This window comes from Arctopsyche grandis, chromosome 3, assembly GCF_051622035.1.
Source record: "Arctopsyche grandis isolate Sample6627 chromosome 3, ASM5162203v2, whole genome shotgun sequence".
NCBI classification, from domain to species: domain Eukaryota; kingdom Metazoa; phylum Arthropoda; class Insecta; order Trichoptera; family Hydropsychidae; genus Arctopsyche; species Arctopsyche grandis.
In genome coordinates this window covers 15,561,002-15,580,024 of record NC_135357.1, presented here as the reverse complement: position 1 = coordinate 15,580,024, position 19,023 = coordinate 15,561,002, and the positions used below count along the sequence as shown (strand labels likewise).

At 36.5% G+C, this 19,023-nt stretch overlaps 1 protein-coding gene across 1 annotated transcript in view; it reads left to right on the top strand.

The window, feature by feature from the left end:
* Nucleotides 1-19,023, top strand: part of mib1 (E3 ubiquitin-protein ligase mind bomb 1) — a 445,383-nt gene that overhangs the window by 61,444 nt on the left and 364,916 nt on the right. The window lies entirely within an intron of this gene.

The following is a 19,023-nucleotide window of genomic DNA, read 5'->3' as shown; positions in this document are numbered from 1 at the left end:
AATGAAGGATTACGGAGTGATCTGAATGGAAATTGTAATAGAATCTTGCTTACTAAATAATGACTATCAATTATAATTCAAAAGCCTAAATAAATAACATAAATCATAAATTTTCCACTTAAATTGTAAGGAAGCAAAACGATCATTGTAAAGAAATCTGGAATTGCATTAGGAATGGGATTTTTGTATTTATTCGTTCTAGATTATTAATATGCATAGCAAGGATTCCAAACAATATTACTTTGATATTGTGAACAACAGTTGACTTATAAATTAATTGAAAAGCAAGGCAACAGCACTATGGGATTCAAAGGACTTGGATAGTCTAAAAATGAAACAATCTAAATAAAAGCTTTTAACGAATATTTGGTATGCTGATCATAATTTTTTTAAATTTAAATTAAATACGATGCGGTGATGCGGTGCCTGGAGATTTCTATATCCATAACACACCCTCAAGTAAGGCTGGGCGATAGAAATAGAGAAATTTCCACGAACCGTGTCTGGCGGAGTTGTGGTAATTATCGCGAAAATTTTGTTTTTATCGCCATCTCACAAGCATAGCTAACAGTGGCCTACATATGATATACTCATTATACTATAATACAAAGAAGAGTGTTGTTATCTGTCGTATGTACATACATACATAAGTATGTATTTACATATATCTGAAAGTAAACTACGAAAAGCTACGCACTAGCACCGATTTCAGTTATTGGCTCGGTTTCGTAGCTTATCACACAATAGCTGCTACGACTGCGACATGTTGTAATTTTATTTGTCGACTTAATAGAGCCGGTTGTACGCGTCTTTAACGTCGCCGTAAATTATTGATAGTCTCACAATAGACGGTCGTTACCGCAACCGGTTTCGCCCTTTACGACCCCCCCCCCATACCGGTACGTTAAGGGCACGTTTTTAACGCCGCTCGCGCACTTCCAATCGGGCCTCGTATAAAACAATTTTACACAATCGTCGCGGATTTAGTGTCGCGCATAATAATTTCAAAATTATACACACGTACATATATCTAATATATGTATAATTTGGAAAGATACTTTGTATATATGTATGTGTCCTTGGTTCGTTCGTTCGTAGATCTGTGACGTCATCGAACAAATGATTCGATTTATTTTTTTTTTCGATTCAAAGGATTCGAAATCCCTGGGGGCAAAGGCGCCAAGGGCGCAGCCGCGGGGGGCACAGCCGCGGGGGTTGCAGGCGCGGGGGGCGCATGCGCTGGATTCTGGTATACATATAATTTCGTATAGATATATTTTTTTATAAAAGACTTACTATATATGTTTGTTTGTTCGTGACAGTCAATTTAATAAAAAAAAAACAAATGAGTATTCAAATAAATTTATATAAAATAAAACTATTAAAATAAATTTAATAAAATGTTTACTATTAGATTAGTCATGTTTAAGCGGTTTATATTACAAATACCGAACGAAACCGGATAATACAGCTAGTATTTAATATTATAATATACATATGTTCATAATTCGTGATCCGCATTCATCCGGAGAGTATTGGCTGAATTCGTTGAGACGTGCGTGCGCACGCTCGAGACGTTACTCCTCGCCGAATTCCCCCTCGGAATATTTTGGCGACGAAATATCGCACATATCGGATTAAGAACGCTTAGATACAACTTCTTGTATGTTTTATGCGACTTGGGGGGTGGAGAGTCGGAATAGAGGAGAAGGAGGGGGGTCGAGATTTGTTTCAAACGTCTTCGGTTTTATCTGGCGTCTAGTTGCCGTTCTGGATATATTGCCTCTCGAATCGGCTAGAGCTCAGTTTTTGTGAGCCGAACGGTATAAATCGCAGGTAATACGTCTTACTTTACAATTTCCAAATGCTTGTCGATTTGTCAAAAACACTTCTTGCCGCTTTGCTCCACACCCTTCCTCCCCTCCCAGAAACGACTCTGAAGTTGTGTCGAATTTCATCGGTAGATAGTGTGTGTAATTGTGAGCGTTTTGTACCGATGAATCGTATAAGATTGTGTTTGTTAATAATTGAAGTTTGATGTATGTTTTACAGTGAAACTGTTATTGTATTTATTATAATTTCACTGACTCAAGCAGTGAGTACGGATATAACAATAGAATTGCAAATTCACTTCTCAATGTCAGTGAATTTGTAATTTGCATTATAACGTACGAATTCGAATTACAACGTACTAGCAACCGTAATAATCTAATCTTAAATAAATAAAACCAACCCTATCTTAACCTAACCTAACCTAATCTTAAATAAATAAAATTAACCCTAACCTCACCTTACCCAACCTAACCTTAATTAAATATTATACAACCAACACTAACTTAACCTAACCTTAAACAAAGTGTTGGCTGCTAAGATACATATTATGATGTGTTTGCTTCCGCATCCAGTCCTATACACGTGGCTTCAAAAAAAGCCAAATCGAAACAGATAGTGGATCACGAGGAGAGTGGGAATGGAGCGGGGTTGCGGGGAGGGCGTGTGAGTGTGAGTTCAGCATCGGTTGTGACGTGGGGTGGCACGATTCGTGTCGGCGACGCACTATCATTATCATCAATGGGGCCAATGAAAATGTAATTGGATATGATTTCACTGAACTATACCCAGTGAAAATGTAAATGGTTATAATTTTACTGAAACGTCAGTGAAATTATAATTTCACTGTAACATACATATGTATGTTACAGTGAATACCCATACATATTTGCGAATGTGTTCAAATATTGTAACACTTATCTCGTTCGTATTATCACTTTCGAGGCTATGATTACTACCGCAAAACCTTGATACACTCACATCATAACGCGCCAATTAATTAGCTCATCTTTTAATAACTGATCTATGGAACTCGTGAATTTTTAATTTCCGTGTACAACATACATACTTGTATGTACACGTTTATATGTGTATCTGTATGTATGTACATATGTACATTCAAACAAACGCGTTCGATCCCATCCCCGTGCTATCGTCATCGTGTAATGCGAATGAATTGATATACTAAGTGACTTTTATTTCAAAAGTTACTTAGACGTTTCCACTGAACGCTACAAATCGTTATATAAACTTGAAATTCTACCCTCCCCTGTTCCCTACTCGGGGCTTGTATTTTTATTAAAATTGTGTTCAGTTTGTAAATTAAGTAAATTATCTTAGTTTCCAAGTTTCGTTACTATTTCAAAAGTTTTTTTTCTGCTGTTTAAATTTAAAATAATTCCATAACAACAAGTGTTTTTTTATCTTTAATAATAACTTTTTCATATTCATTATTTTCCGACGATAAAGTGTGTATCATTAGGTTGTTTGTGTGTAGTCGGGCTTTTCTTACGACTTAAAGGAAGGCTCCGCATAAGTCTCTCTAGATTTTGGAAACTTTGAGCCTTTCGCTGAGCTAGGGACGGAATCCCGAAAGAATTATCCACGGGGCCCGAATTAGCTAAGCGCGGGAAATTGCCGGGAAAATGCCGGAAAATATACCGCGGCACGTCTATGAAGTTTTGACTACGGTACACTTATCTTCCCGTCTCCAGACGGATCGTACCGTTTTTTTTTATTACGTAGCCATCTTTAGGTAAAGAAAAATCCAAATTTACGGCTTTTGGAAATGTAAACAGTCTTTCCCGCTTGGGCGGTCGTAAATCAAACGGCTTGGAAATTTTCCTTTTTTTTATTATTTTTGTTCTGTCGCGAAAGCTTTCTGAAGGCGCCGAATCTATCAATTCGTGCGTTACGTTAAATCTGAATTCCAAGGAAGATTAGGGGGAGGCATTTTATTAAATTTAAGATGGTTGGAAATATTTAATATACTGTATCGAAGTTCATATATACATACGTATTTTGAATTTTCTTTCACGCTAGAAGTTTTTTAGTCTTTTTATTACATAAAATTTTTATATGTTTGTTTTCAATCTACATAAATGTGAATAATTGATTTTGGTCTACATGAAGTGTGCTCTATGCCAGGGATTTTTAGCATTTTAAAGTATTTTAATGCGCGGTCACAGTTTTCGATTCATCCCTTTTGATGCTGCGATTTTCTGCACGACCGATCTCCTATGCGAAATCATCGCCACGGTGCAAAGGCAAAGCCCAGGTTCGAACCGCTTGACTAGATAAAGCTCGTCTGATAGTTTTTCCTGACCGGGACTGGTAGTGTGAGTCGTCCCAGGCCCGGAGCCTGAGGGAGGGGTCTTACGAAGCCTCTGTAGATCAGCGACCGTCCGTCCCTAATTTAATTGCCCGTTGATTTCTTGCCGGTCCAGCGGGCGAGAGACGTGCCGCCGGCGAAATTTTCCCTTTTTTCCGTGGAAAACCGACCGAAATGGGAGGGGATGCGGGATGAGAGGGAAAATTACGATGGAAACAATTTGGGAGCGGCGGGCCGTGCCGAACTACCGGTCGCACATACCAACTATGTACTACGCATTTGCTTGCGAAGAAAATTCAGGTGCCGTATATGTAAATATGTATGTATATACATAGTTATGATTGAAAACGTTTTTTTTTTCAGAATATTTCTAAAAATAAAATCTCCCCATTCGATACAAAGTATTGATCCATTATTTTAATTTCACAGTCAGCGATTTGTTTACAAATTTTCTTGAAATTCCTATCGGGATGTAAAATCGTAATGGCGGCTGCGGTCGTATTTGTATGTAATTAGATTTTTTACTTCTTCGCTTAACGAAAGTTGTAGCGAAACGTATATAAATTTTATGACGAACTCTTTACGACCTTCCGAACATCGGGCCGCGGAAAATCCGTCCATCTTATTCATGAATGCAATCAAAAAGCGAGTCATCAAATCCACCCCGATCATTTCAATTGAATTACATATAACCACGATAATTTGTACGCTGGTTCGCTGGTCCATGTTTACGCACATAAAGACCATAAAGAGCGTCGTTGGTCAGCTGCGAAATTAAGTATATTCGGGGGCACACGAGACCCCTGCCTGCCTCCCTTCGCTTTCGCTTCCAAAAGTTCTTCTTTTGTTTTACGATCGGAACGTTCATTACCGAAGGGAACGCTGGGCCTTATTTATGGGTCGTGATTGTTTTCAACGGCGAAAAGGGCTTTATTACCTGTTAGGGCGACTTATGGCGCTTCCGGGGTCCTGGGCGCGTTTTGATTTATTCCCCGATCGCTCTTGAATTACGGCTTCCGTGACTTTGTCGATATATGTGATATCGAGTGTGCTACACCGATCGAGGGAGCATTTGTAGGTGTGAGCTATTGTATGTACATACATATGTAGCAGTTTGGCTTAATGGTATCGTATATATTTAGCACCACTGAGGTCGAAGGTTCGAGTCCTCGTCAAACTGCTGGTTATGTTTGGGGGTTTTGTGACTCCAAATCGATCGTTACTCTATCAGAGTTTCCCAATTTTATCTGATCATTGTTGAAACGGTTCTTGAAAATTGGTATTAGATCATTTCCTGTACTGATTAATTGTTACAAACAATTAATCATATTTCTGTACTGATTAATTGTTATATGCTATGTATTCTGACTGTATATGTATTATTGTATTTCTGACCGTTATCGTACACTCGTCGCATTGGAGCGATCTGTAATGACGAGTGTATGTATATTGATTGTAACAATAAAATAATAAAAATATGCTTCAATGTTCCAATTTTTAATAGGTACTTAAGTTATCGATACGACGCGACGTCTTCGACCATATTCACTGTCTTCGGAGAATTTAATTAAGCCCCACATATCTCTCTCATTCGATCCCTTCTCGTCCGACCTTTTTCGATTGGCCGAATGCGTGGGCTTTTCGTGCGATTCTTTTGTTTTCCATGGACTTTATTTCTTATTGTTAAAATAAGTATGTTTTGTAGCCTTCACTCTGTCATAAGCCGAACACCTCCCAACCCCGCCTGAATCACATAATCAAATTAACTTTTCAGCTTTCCTTCAGCCAATATCCGTGCGTTGTTTTTATTCCTCCCACGGGTATTGTTTTAAGCGATGGGAAAGCTCGTCTTTTCTTCTTTCGCGCTCTTTTTTTTTTTTTTTGGTTCTCGTCCGTTATCTGCGCCCTTACATATTATTATATTCGTAGCCGTTTAATATTATCTCGCCTTATTAAACTGCGTATCTTTTTGATCGACCCTTTTTTCGCTTTTGCGCACGATAAGAATCCCTCCTTTGGCGATGATATTAAAAGACTTACACCGGAATAGATTCTTGCGAGAGCGGAATTGTGTTTAATCTCGCATACAGCATTACTTTTCCATAGAATTCGTTTCTGTAGTACAAAGAAACGATATATGTATGTATGCATGTATGTATGCATGTATGTATGTATGTATTCATGGGCAAATACATAAATACTTTCAGCCAATTGCTGCTATAAAAATATTTCAAACATTATTAACACTGTCAAAGAGCATCAACATGAAAAATATATGTTATAAATAGGTGAACTTATCTACATGGCTTTCATATTTGTATATGTCACAATGAAATTATATTTCAAGTGAAAATATATTTTCACTTACGTTTGAGTGAAATCATAACCAGTACATTTTAAGGGTTGGTTTTATTCATTTAAGATTAGATTGTTAGGGTTGGTATAATTTAAGGGTTATGATAGGTTAGGTTAAGTAAGGGTTGGCCCTATTCATTTAAGATTGGGTTGTTAGGGTTAAATTTATAGAGTTGAACGTTGTAAATTCATTGTTTGATACATTTTCACTGCTTGAATTGGTGAAAATATATTTTCACTTGAAATATGCTTTCACTGTAACATATGTATGTATATGTATATTTGAATCGTTTTACAGCGATTATGATTTGTCGTTTTGATTAATATATTCGTATTATCTTGTATGTGTAAAAAATACAACTCTTCATCATACTCAAATTTGCATTTAAATTTCAACTGGAACCGTGTCCGAGCTCTCGTCAAGATCGCGTCTAACCCCTTCCCATCGAATAATTTAATTTCGATACTGACTAGCTATCTGATAACACTAGTCAGCTGCGCTATCCTTCTACAGTATCTACGTCTACGTATCTCTCTCTCTCCCTTGTGTGTGCCGACGCAATGGATGCTATCTTGTTGCATAAACAATGGGGTTGTGTTGCAGTGGTGTGCACGAACAGAAATCACTCCGTTTGCAAACTGTCGGTAATTTAGTGCCGGATTCGCCGCATCGCCTTAGATAACATCGGTTATCAATTCAAGCGATTATTTTTTTTTAGCAAAACAGAGGCTATTTTTTGGTTTCCGTATCTGTTATCTGGGTACTACGCAATTCATTAAACTTATAGTCCAAACTTATAGCTGATGTTCGTGCAAAATGGTTGTCTCATAGAAGATGGAAACGTAGCCAATCATTACGTGACTATGAGAAATTCCGGATTCTTAGGAAGATCGTGAAACGTGGTATTTGTGAGCTTTATACGCGTTATATCTCAAAGAGATGGAGAGTGCTATCGCAAGTAATCCTCCCCACTTTTTCAGATTTATTAAGAGTAAGCATATTTCACATGGCCTTGAGCATTCATTCTCATATAATAATTAAAGTTATATCGGTCCTGAGATCGCTAATGCTTTTGCTAAAATTTTTAGCTCTGTTTTTGATCAGAGATCACCATCCCTTGATGCTAATTTGGCTTCCCAAATTGGTACTGAAGGTGTCGGTATAGACATTCCGCGTGTCTCGCTTGGAGATGTCAGGATGGCAATTTTGAAGCTGAAGGGGTCTGTTGGGCCTGACGGTGTGCCCCCTGACGTATTAGGGCGTCTGCACACTTGCCGGACCGTTCGTTGCGGCTAGCCCGTTGCGTATGCCAGTACGTCCGCTTTCATATAAATGAGCGATAGCCGCCACACTGACGGACTTGCGGCTACCGCTCATTTGTATTGAGGCTAACCGCTGCGGCCGGTCAGCACCGGCCGATCCGGCAAGTGTGCAGACGCCCTTAAAGGCATGCTGTAATTCGCTCATAGAGCCTCTTCAGTTTATTTTTAACCTTATTCTTGGTTCTGGTAATTATCCTGAAAAATGGAAATTATCTAGAGTCATTCTTATACATAAAAGTAACTCTAAAAATGAGGTTGAAAATTACTGCCCTATTGCTATCATCTCGGCTATTCCCAAAATTTTTGATAATATCCTTCACCGTTTGATTATTTTGCAGTTCAAAAGATTGTTGTGTGATGAGCAGCATGGTTTTTCACCATGTGGTTCCACTACCACTAATCTTGTCTGCTTTCCATATTATACCATGTCTAAAGTTGACCGTGGACAAGTTGATGTAGCCTACTTTGACTTTCGTAAAGCATTTGATCTTGTCAATAATGACGCTCTTATGATCAGATTAGCTGAAGTGGGCTTTTCTCCACGTCTTCTTAAACTCTTTGCTTCTTATCTTAGTGATAGGAAGCAATTTGTTAGATATGGTATTTATGAATCTCCTTAATTTTTTACGCGATCTGGTGTAACTCAGGGGTCCACCTTAGGCCCTTTACTATTTACAATAGTCATTAATAACCTCCCTAAAGTACTACGCAATGCTTCATGTCTCTTGTTTGCAGACGACGTTAAACTATTCTTTGCTGTTAAGGATGAGAGGCAAGCCTCTCTCCTTCAAGCAGATATTAACGCTGTTTTAGAGTTCAGTTCCAGTTTAGGGCTTGAACTGAATACTAGTAAATGTGCCATTATGAGTTATGGACGTGCGAATTAGCTCTATTGTCACGGACATTCCATTGGATCCGTATTGTTGAAGCGTGTGGAATCTATGGTCGACTTGGGTATCACTTTTGATCCTCAATTCACCTTTCACAACCACATCAAGACAGTCGCTGACGTTTCCTTTCGTCGACTTGGATTTGTCTTGAGATATGCTAGATTATTCTCCAACCCCTTGTCTTCTCGCTTGCTTTTCAACTCGCTTGTTAGAAGTAAGCTAGAGTATAATGCGATTGTGTGGAATCCGCATGAAGCAAACTACTTATTATCGAAAAAGTGCAAAAAGCATTTCTTCGTTTTCTTTATAAGAAAGAGTATGGGTACTACCCATATCTCTATCCTACTCCTTTCCTTTTGGGCATGCTTGGGTATAATTCCCTTGAACTTCGGAGACACTTCTCGTTAATTCGTTTCGTTCTCCAGCCATTTCGTGGTAATACGTCATGCCCGTTGTTGCTGGAATAGTTGGGACTTTATGTCCCTTGGTATGTATGTGATGATCTAAAAGCGGCCCATACCTCTTAGTAATATATTTAATTACATTAGTTTAAGCCGGGATCATAATTTTGATTGAAACCCCAATCATTGAAATCTTTTTGATTGAAACCCCAATCATTGAAATCATTTTGATTGAAATTTTAATCCCACACATTTGTACATTTGTTGTTGAAATATTGATTAAATTGCCTTTTTATTTTAATAATTTTATTATTTGTTTATATACATATATTTTACTTGAGTTTTTTTTAATATAGTTTTTTTACTAAAGTTTTTTATATACATTTATTTTTTATATTTTAGTTCATTATTTTTTTATATATGTACATTTATTTTGTTACATGAGTTTTTTTACTAAAGTTTTTTATATACATTTATTTTTTTTTACTTGAGTTTTTTCTAGACTAAACGAGCGTTTGAGACTATCGATAGGAGTATATTATTTGATAAGTTATATAAATTAGGAATAAATGGTTTAGTTTTAAATTGGTTTAAGTCATATTTAAATAATAGACGGCAAATTATAAAATGGATGTATTCTTGCGAGGTGCGAAGAGACACCTCTGTGACGGACAGTACATATACATAAGTTAATTATAAATTTTGGAGTTAAGTAATTAAGATAAATAAATAATTTAGAATAAATAAATAAATAAATAAAGATGTGTTTTTTTAAATTAGCTTGATAGCTAAGATATATAAACAAATAAAATAAATGATGACAAAACTTCGTCTATTGTTACTACGTACATACATATGTAGATAAAGTAAAAATATGCAGATAAAGTAATAAAGGAGGTATTTAAAAAATATCAAAATATTAACCATCTGAATTTTCTTCTACATATTGTACATATGTATGTTTGTGTAATGTACATAGATATTTCACTATTTCAATTGTAGGTGTAGAATTTGTATGCTTAGTACCTACATACATACATACGTGTATGCCGCTGTGCAATAACCATAATCTGGCCCATATACAATCGATGTTTGTTAAACTGTGTGGGCTTATCGCCATTAGTAAACACGTTTGCTGTGAGTTCGAAGCCGCGATTTATGTTATTACAGCTGTCGTGCGATAAACACGGCGCAAATTTTTGACTTGTCCATAAACTGACTAGAGCGATCTCGTTGCCCGGCGATAAACCGCCCTTCGTGTCACAACATATCAATACGCCGATTGGTGCGCGATATACATATGTAAACCGTATCGTTTCGCAATTTTCGCGTGGAAAATCGCAGCCATATAGCGCGAGGCGTTTCCGAACCCGGTTTTAATGGCTCCTTTTTCCCGCCGCGGGGCCTTTTCGCCCGGAAAACTCCCGCGGAAAACAACCGGCTGCGGAACGCGAATGCGCTATCTGACGCCTGGCCAAATTTATATTTTCCGAGATACGCCGACCGCTCCTAGATAAAGGGGCGTCGTCGTTCTTTTTCAGCTCTCCCTTTTTTCCCGTCAGACTGTCTTATGGGATGCGCTTCCCGTGTTAAAACGTACTTTTACGGGATATGTGATTTTTCGCGACTCATTCTCCTACGCGAAATATGTACATATGTGTGTCCCCTTCCTCAGACGTCGGATGTGGAAACGACAAATTAGCTCTAAGTGAGCCCATTCATTCTTGTATAGTAGAATAGATAAAAGCTAGAGGAGCTGCTGCTGTTTTCTATAAGTCACGTAAAGTTGAGACGTGCATCGTATCACAGTAAATGTCACGTCTTTGACATTATGAAGGTTTTACATTATGAATCCGTTTTTTTATCAGTTAAAATTTCTCTTACATATTTAGTCAGCAGAATAGCTTAGTGATTGCGTTCATGTTAACTACCGAGAATTTGCCGGCTTCGATCCAGTGGGTTGAACTCGATTGAAAATAATTTATTCCGAGTATTATCTGTAGTTCTGCTGGTCAGACTTGCTTTTTTGTGACTCCAATTGGATCGTTTTCTATGAGTTTGCCAATTTATCTGATTTCATTGTTGAAACGATTCCTACAAAAAATTGACAAAAACCGGTCCCTTCTAGATATTAAGAGTAAAGTCAATCGTTTGCTAGCAGGTTTATAAACATGAGATCGATTGCTAGAAAGTAATAATTTATTTAGTTAGAGATAATTACTTGTAATCGGACTACCTAACTGTAACTACATCTAATATTTAATTTTGAAAGAGACTTTGTATGTACATATGTATGTATTATGTAACATTCGTTGGGTACTTTGTAAACAAGTCAAAGTATCCATGATGACATGGGGACGGGGGACGGGCCTTCGACCGCGGGGCGCATCTTAGTATACTTACAGCAAACGATCGACTATACTTTAGAGCAGACCCTTGCCAATTGATCTGATTTCATTGTTGAAACAATTCCACCAAAATTGGCAACCTATCCCCGTTAGTATATTATAAATACATATGCTATTCATTATTATAAATACGCTATCCACCTATGTAGTACATACTCTGTAAAAATGTATGTATTTTTTTTTTGCAGAAAATTGTCTTTATGGTATAGTATAAATATAATTGTGTATTGTAATGTTTTAATTTGTTAGTACTTTCATATGTATGTACTAAAAAAATAGTAAATTTATGTTCAAGCGATTTGTTTGAAAATTTATTTACGTGTGTAGTTATATTTTTATGCGTATTTTCATTCAGTGAAAAGGCCATATTCTAACATGTACAAAGATTTTCTCCCCTTGCATCTAGGTAGGTACTACTAAAAGAGTACTTTTGAGATCAGACCAAAATTCAAGCGTACTTGCGTCGCAGCCAAGTGCAAAACTTATGTTTTATTACGCATAGAACAAACGATGATTCGTTCCAAAAATTGTTTATTGAACTTCAGTCTGCATTATGGACACGCTTTGGCGCGGTGTCTTTCAATTTTGGTACGAGTCCAAATCCCCGATTGTATGTCGCAAAATACACTACTGTGTATGCCAAAAAATTTGTTTGACGCTTTCACCGATACTTTCGAACCCATTTCCACGTCATAACTAAATCCTGAGCTTTTAAATTTGTTTGCAATGTTCGGTGCCCGCGACGGATCACCAGCTCGTTTCCCATATAAATATTTAGTCATTCTTTAACATGAAAAGCTCAAGAGTTCGACACGCAAAGCTTGAACCTTTGATCGTGTCATGTAAATTTTCATACATACTACATATGTAGGTACTAGAGCGCAAATATAGCGTGTGACTTAATAACAGGCAAATTGGCGTAACCCAGTTTTTTGGTTATATACCCTTTAACAATATTGTATGAAAATTTTGTACATAAATCTAATTGACTTTGACATTGTGCATGCACCATTTAAATTGAAGGCGATTTTGCAAGTTTCGTAGTCGAAATATCACACTAGTGGTTATTCGTCTTTGTCGCCACTGGGCTATGAGAGCTTTTCTTATCGTCTGTCGTATGCTGGGTTATTAATTCGCTCTCCGGAATCGTATCTCGAGACGCTGGATAGTATATGTACATATGTACATAGTAAGTACTTGTAATATGTACCCGTCCAAGGGTCAACTTTAAGGCAAGGGTTAAAAGTCTTTTTGTGCAGTCAGACGTACGGTTGCTCGTTTTTTGCAGTCGTTCGCTTTTTTTATTTTATTTCGAACTTTATAACTAATGCTAATGCAATTCTAGAGCGGGGTGACCGAGTTTTATTTCATTAGAAGCAACTCTCAGTTCCGCAACTGCAGATTCTGATCTCGGTCTGTGTACAACCAACCTTTTCTCCGTTTTATACGTCGCTCGCTTTCTAACGAAGTTACGGCAACTTTTTATACTGATTGTTCGCGTTTTTGTTTCCGAGGATGAATGGAATTTCACTGTTTCCATTCCAAAGAGTTGCTGCGAAGAGATGAAGTGAATTCGAATGAATTTCATTTTAGAAATACAAAGTAGTTTCGTATAATTTAATTCAAACTTGTAAAATTATGTTATTTAAGTAGTCAAATTGTTTCTATGTACAAGTTGTGATACTGATTTTCAGCCCGCCAAGTCAAATTATTGTTTTTTTTTAATAAAATATGTTATTCTGAGAATTATTTGGACACGTTCCAACTTCATAATATGTATAATATTTTAATGGATAGAAAAAAATGTCGAGTGCATCGCATTTATTTATCTCCTTATATACATAATAAAATTTCGCTATTCCGTCTGTATGGCTGAGATAACGCTCGCCGTACTATAATACGTGTACGTAAGCTAGACCGATTTAAACAAAATGAAGAAATGAATGTAATACGAATAGTAACAAAATAAAAAAAGTTCTATATATACTCTTTGGTGTTCTATATGTTTTCTATCGGTGTTTTATATTGTTTATATTATGTAGGTAGTTTTTACCATTTTTTTCACATTAAACAATTAAATATAAATATTACATTAAATACATTTAAAAAGTATTTGAAAAAAATTCCTCCGGCTTAGGATCGAATTCAGGACCGACATATGTATTTTTTTTGTCACGTCTAACTGGCCGAGCGGCGCAATACTGGAGGTAGAGGGCTGGAGGTAGGTTTCATATTATTTTCGCGTAAACAATATTTTTAATTCACTAAACGGTTTTCCTATACGCTTACGATTTACGTATGTACAGTACCGGTAATTGAAATCGCATCACCTCTAAATATTTTGAATTCTCAATATTGGATTATTATTTATTATTGTCATGTGTCAATTGCCTTTGTATTTTAATTCATAGAAAAATATATACTATAATATTATTATTTGAAAAAAAATCCTCTTTTGTACATGTTTTTTTTTAAATTCGTATCTCGTCACAATTTAAAAATATAAATGATCGTAAGACATGTTCGATAGTTTAAATCAAATGATAAAACCAAAAAAACTCATGTAAAAAAAATGAAAACATTGAACAATTGAAAGTGATTTATAATTACCGGTTTGAAGGTAATTTTCAATTACCGGTACTGTATGTATAAACGAATAGCGTCAACAAACGGATCGAACACATGACCGATACATTTATTTTAATTTGTTTTTATTTTATAACTGAACTTGCTGTATTACCCGGCTTCGCTCAGTATTTATAATATAAACCGCTTAAACATGACTAATCTAATAGTAAACATTTTATTAAAAAAAAAATTTTTTTCCTTCTAGGCCTCCGCCCACGGCGCTCCCTTAGCCTTTGCCTTCTAGGGCTTCGCCCTCCGCGTCCCCTAAACCTTTGCCTTCTAGAGCTGGGCCCCATAAACCGCTTAAACATGACTAATAATCTAACAGTAAACATTTTATTAAAAAAAAAATTAAATTAATAATTTTTTTTTAAATTAAAAATTGCCCTCTAGGGCTTCGCCCTCGGTGCCCCCCTGAGCCTTTTTCCCTCTGGGGCTTCGCCCTCGGTGCCCTCCTGAGCCTTTGCCTTCTATGGCTTCGCCCTCGGCGCCCCCCTAAGCCTTTGCCTTCTAGGGCTTCGCCCTCGGCGCTCCCTGAGCCTTTGCCATTTAAAAAATAAATTGAATCGGCGCCTATGAATCGAAAAAAAAATAAATCGAATCATTTGTTCGATTTCGGCTGCGCCCCCTTTGGGGCCCCATGCGGCTGCGCCCCATTTGCTATTGCTATTGCCGTTTAGGGCTTTGCCCCTCTGCGCGCCCCTGAGCTATTGCTCTTTAGGGCTTCGCCCCTCTGCGCCCCCCTGAGCAATTGCCGTTTAGGGCTTCGCCCCTCTGCGCCCCCATGACTAATTGCCGTTTAGGGCTTCGCCCCTCTCATTTTTACAAACCTCGTTTACGTTTCACATTAAGATGTATTTTTTATATCTCTTATCTCTTATTTTTAAACATTAATTGAAAATTTTCGTCCCCGCCATATAAAATATACGTAATTATAATAATTTTATTTAGCGAGGTTTTGTACCTTTTTTTTTGTTTTCATATTAAACAATTAAATTTATATTTTTTAATTAAAATTAATTATATTTTAACGCTTTGGGGAAACCTGTCAGGTCACACTGGGCATGTTATTGTTATTATTATTATAAATAATAAATTAAATGAAATAAATATGTATGTATGTATGTATGTAATATATCGCCATGTGGATTTTGTGTGGGCAATGTACAATACATTCGATTCGTTAATTAGATGAATTACTCGCCTAACTTTTATGACACAAATAAACAATTTTAATGCGTGTTTTGATCGAATTCAATTAATGTTACAGCGTGTTTACTGCATTTATCGCGGCGTTAAATTAAATTCGCATTTATTTCGATGTTCGTGCATAAACGTAATTTATCGACACGTGTATATTTAAATATTTTCGGTGTGTTTTTTACATTATTTCATTGGCAATTCCGGCGACCCATTACAAACCGAACGTCTCCAAAAATGGTGGAAAAGAGGCACGAATTAGCACGAGAACAAATCTAATTAAAAACTGGGTGGCAAAACTTAATTCAAGATAATTTTCATAACAGAAGATTGACCGTGGAAGTTTTGCAGCAATTACTTTAAGGAGTGCTCGAAATTGTTAAAGTTGAGCGGCTGAACTTAATGTCGCCCGTCGTATAATTATGTATATAAATACATACTACATATAGAATCTTGTGCACGCACATTTGAAATAATGTCCGCTTTCTATTGCTTTTCTGCCTTTGTATCTTTCTGATATTGTTTGCATGTGTCTGAGGCTTTTTTCGCATTCGAAAAGTGCTCGAGTATAGAATTTTTAGTGTGTGTGTGTATCGATGGTGTGTGATCGGATGCAGGAGTAGCTTGGTGGAGTACGAAAGTCAACATTTATACAACAAATATCATGGAAGTAATGTTATACCGCAGAACTTGCAGAATTCTCGAAACTCTCGGAAAGTTTGCGAATTTGTAGTCGTACGTGCGTACGCTTTTCGTACGGACGTTTTATTACGTTCGCGAACGTTCAAAGAAAGCGCGAGACGTTCGAGAATTTCTTTCGGAAAAACTTTTTTTCCCTTATTTCGAGAAAAATGAGAGCGGAAGAATTTTCTTTTACTATCGGTATATTGTGTATATATAATATTAACTTCGAAAGCGTGGTTTTCACTTAGCATTCAAAACTCGTATTTTCCTGACGGAAGACGTGTGACTACGTGTTCGGGCGCATGCGCTTTACTGTCTGTAAGAAAAGCGTTCACGAATATTTTAACCGTTATCGTCTCCTACTTTTCGTTCCCCTCCCCGCTATCTTTGCAAAAGTAACAAAATATTCATACAATATGTATTATTTCAGATTATAAAACACATAATATTGACTTATATTTCAAGTAAATAGGCATATAGTAAATGATTTTCTATGAATATGTACATATACATATATCTATATATAAAATTGAATGTCTGTTTGTCTGTCTCGTATAGACTCAGCTAGTATAATATATAATTTTAATGTGTCATAATGTGTATTTTGACTCTTACTTCCCTCGTTAATTTTTAGAATATTTATTAATAATAGAGCGGGAATTGGATGAACAGTTCCACCTTTATCCTCCTTTATCATCTAATTTATCTCATGCAGGAAGATCAGATGACATCACCAATTTATTAATTATCTTAAATTAAATGAGGATTTTATAATTTTTACATATTACATACATAAATACATCATACATGCATGTACGTAACAGGAATTATCCCCAAGGCGACACGACACATCATCGTCTACATCCATTCACAATCCACTGCTGGATGACGCCCTCCCCAACAAGCTTCCACTCGCAACTCTCATCCATCTCACCCCACACATATTCCTAATTTCGTCTACCCATTCGTCTTTCTTTTACCCTTTTGCATTCAAGCACTAATTGTGTCCACCTTTCGTCCATTCTTCTAGTCACGTGGCCCGCCATTGCCATTTCATCTCTTTACTCTATCCACTATCTCCACTACGATTGTCATACTTCTCACCCACGTGTTCCGCTTCCTGTCTTGTCTCGTTATGCTGAGCATACAGCGTTCCATACACACGACACATATGGTTAGATTAATTTTTGTGGATAAGCACTAACAATTTTTCAAACATAGCGGTAAATAGAATACAATCTGTGGACAATGGACAAATTTTGACACAGCAAATTTGCAAGAAATACATTATGTAGCAACGTAGAATTTGAGATGCTAATAACTCTAATTTGCGAGAAACTAAAGGGAAGGATACCGATTTTTTGGATCCGTCACAACAATTGGAAAATCTTGGAAAATCGGAAAGAAAACGATGTGTTTTAAATAACCACAGGAGCCGAGTATTTGCCGGGATTTGAATCCACGATATATCTACTGGTATGCAATAGCTATGACAGTGCAATACACTGTGGAAATGTGAAATCAGTGTAATTATTAATGTATTGATAAAATAAATAGATCACCGAAAATATGTATGTTGATTTTATTGTGAAAATAGTTTTCTTAGCCCAATGCTAATTATACAACGTGCGCAAAGATATTTCATACTTTTGCTAGTTTTTATTTACAAAGAATATAGAGTGAAAAAAAAGTTATAGGTGTTTAAACAATTAAAATCTGACGTAGCGAGAGGGTGGCGAAAAGGGAAAAAACAATCGGAACAGTTTGGACAATAGACGTCACCTAGAAAGATTATGGAGTATTTTCAAACGTTTCTATTTCGATTACTTTTCACCATCGTAATGGCGGACTTTATTTCCACATATTATATATTGATGACAAAACCGAGCAAAATGGCAAAGTTTTAAAACGATCGGATAAGAACCCAAATTTCGTCAGATGAAAAAATCGAAAGTGAAGTTAGAATAGACCAGTAAAATATGGTTTTATAACCGTTATGGTTTTATACAGTATTTATATAATAGAAAAAAAATCCCTTTTTTCTAATTTAAAATAATTTTGTTCTTGTGTACAATAGCCGAATTGCTACTAAAGATTGAACCTAGCACACGTAACCTACATTAGATCATTACGCCCTAGTGTTCTCATCAAACATCGACGTAATGACGCTCGTAAACCGACCTTGACGACTCCTGAACTTGCTGTGACCGTACGTAGTATTTTTGTAGGATGAGCGGATTTACCGCAGACAGAATTGATGTTAGCATTTTACGGCCTGTTAAATTCTGTATCACTCAGACTTTCGTCTGCACTTTAAATCGTCTGAAAAATTATTTCGAAAGTTTACTACGTACATATGTGGCGTAAGACGGTCGGGTTATTTTTATTATATCGAAATTGTGAATTTTTCGATGAGTAAGTGGAAAATAAAAATGTGAACGGACAACGATAAGCAGCAGTTTGCTGAATCACTTGTCTTTGCAACCGCTTCATCGCTATTTACTTTTCTTATTTTCATTTTTTCTTTCTTGCTGTGTAGTTTTCGATTATTCTTGGAACTTTTATTTTTATTTGCAACAATTGAAGGATTATTATTTTTTTAATATTGAAAATCAACTGGTGAGTTGATTATTAGAATAATATAAAAGTACCTCAAATGCATACGTACATGGATTGTTAAATAATTTTAATTCAGTACGAACGAGGGCGGTTCTCAAAACGTACATACATATGTATTACATGTTGACGTTGAATTTGTTAATTTCTTTATATAAAAGCCGTCCGTATTCACATAACCAATTTCGGTTACAATTCGGGAATATTTCAACAACTTAATCAGAGCGGAATTAAATTACACGCAGTAAATCTTCATTACTTCGGTCCCACTTAACCCGAAACGCCCGACGTTTTGCGACGCAAATAAAACTTGTTCCCGTGTGCCTCTGCGGTGCGTACAAAAAGCATATAAAACG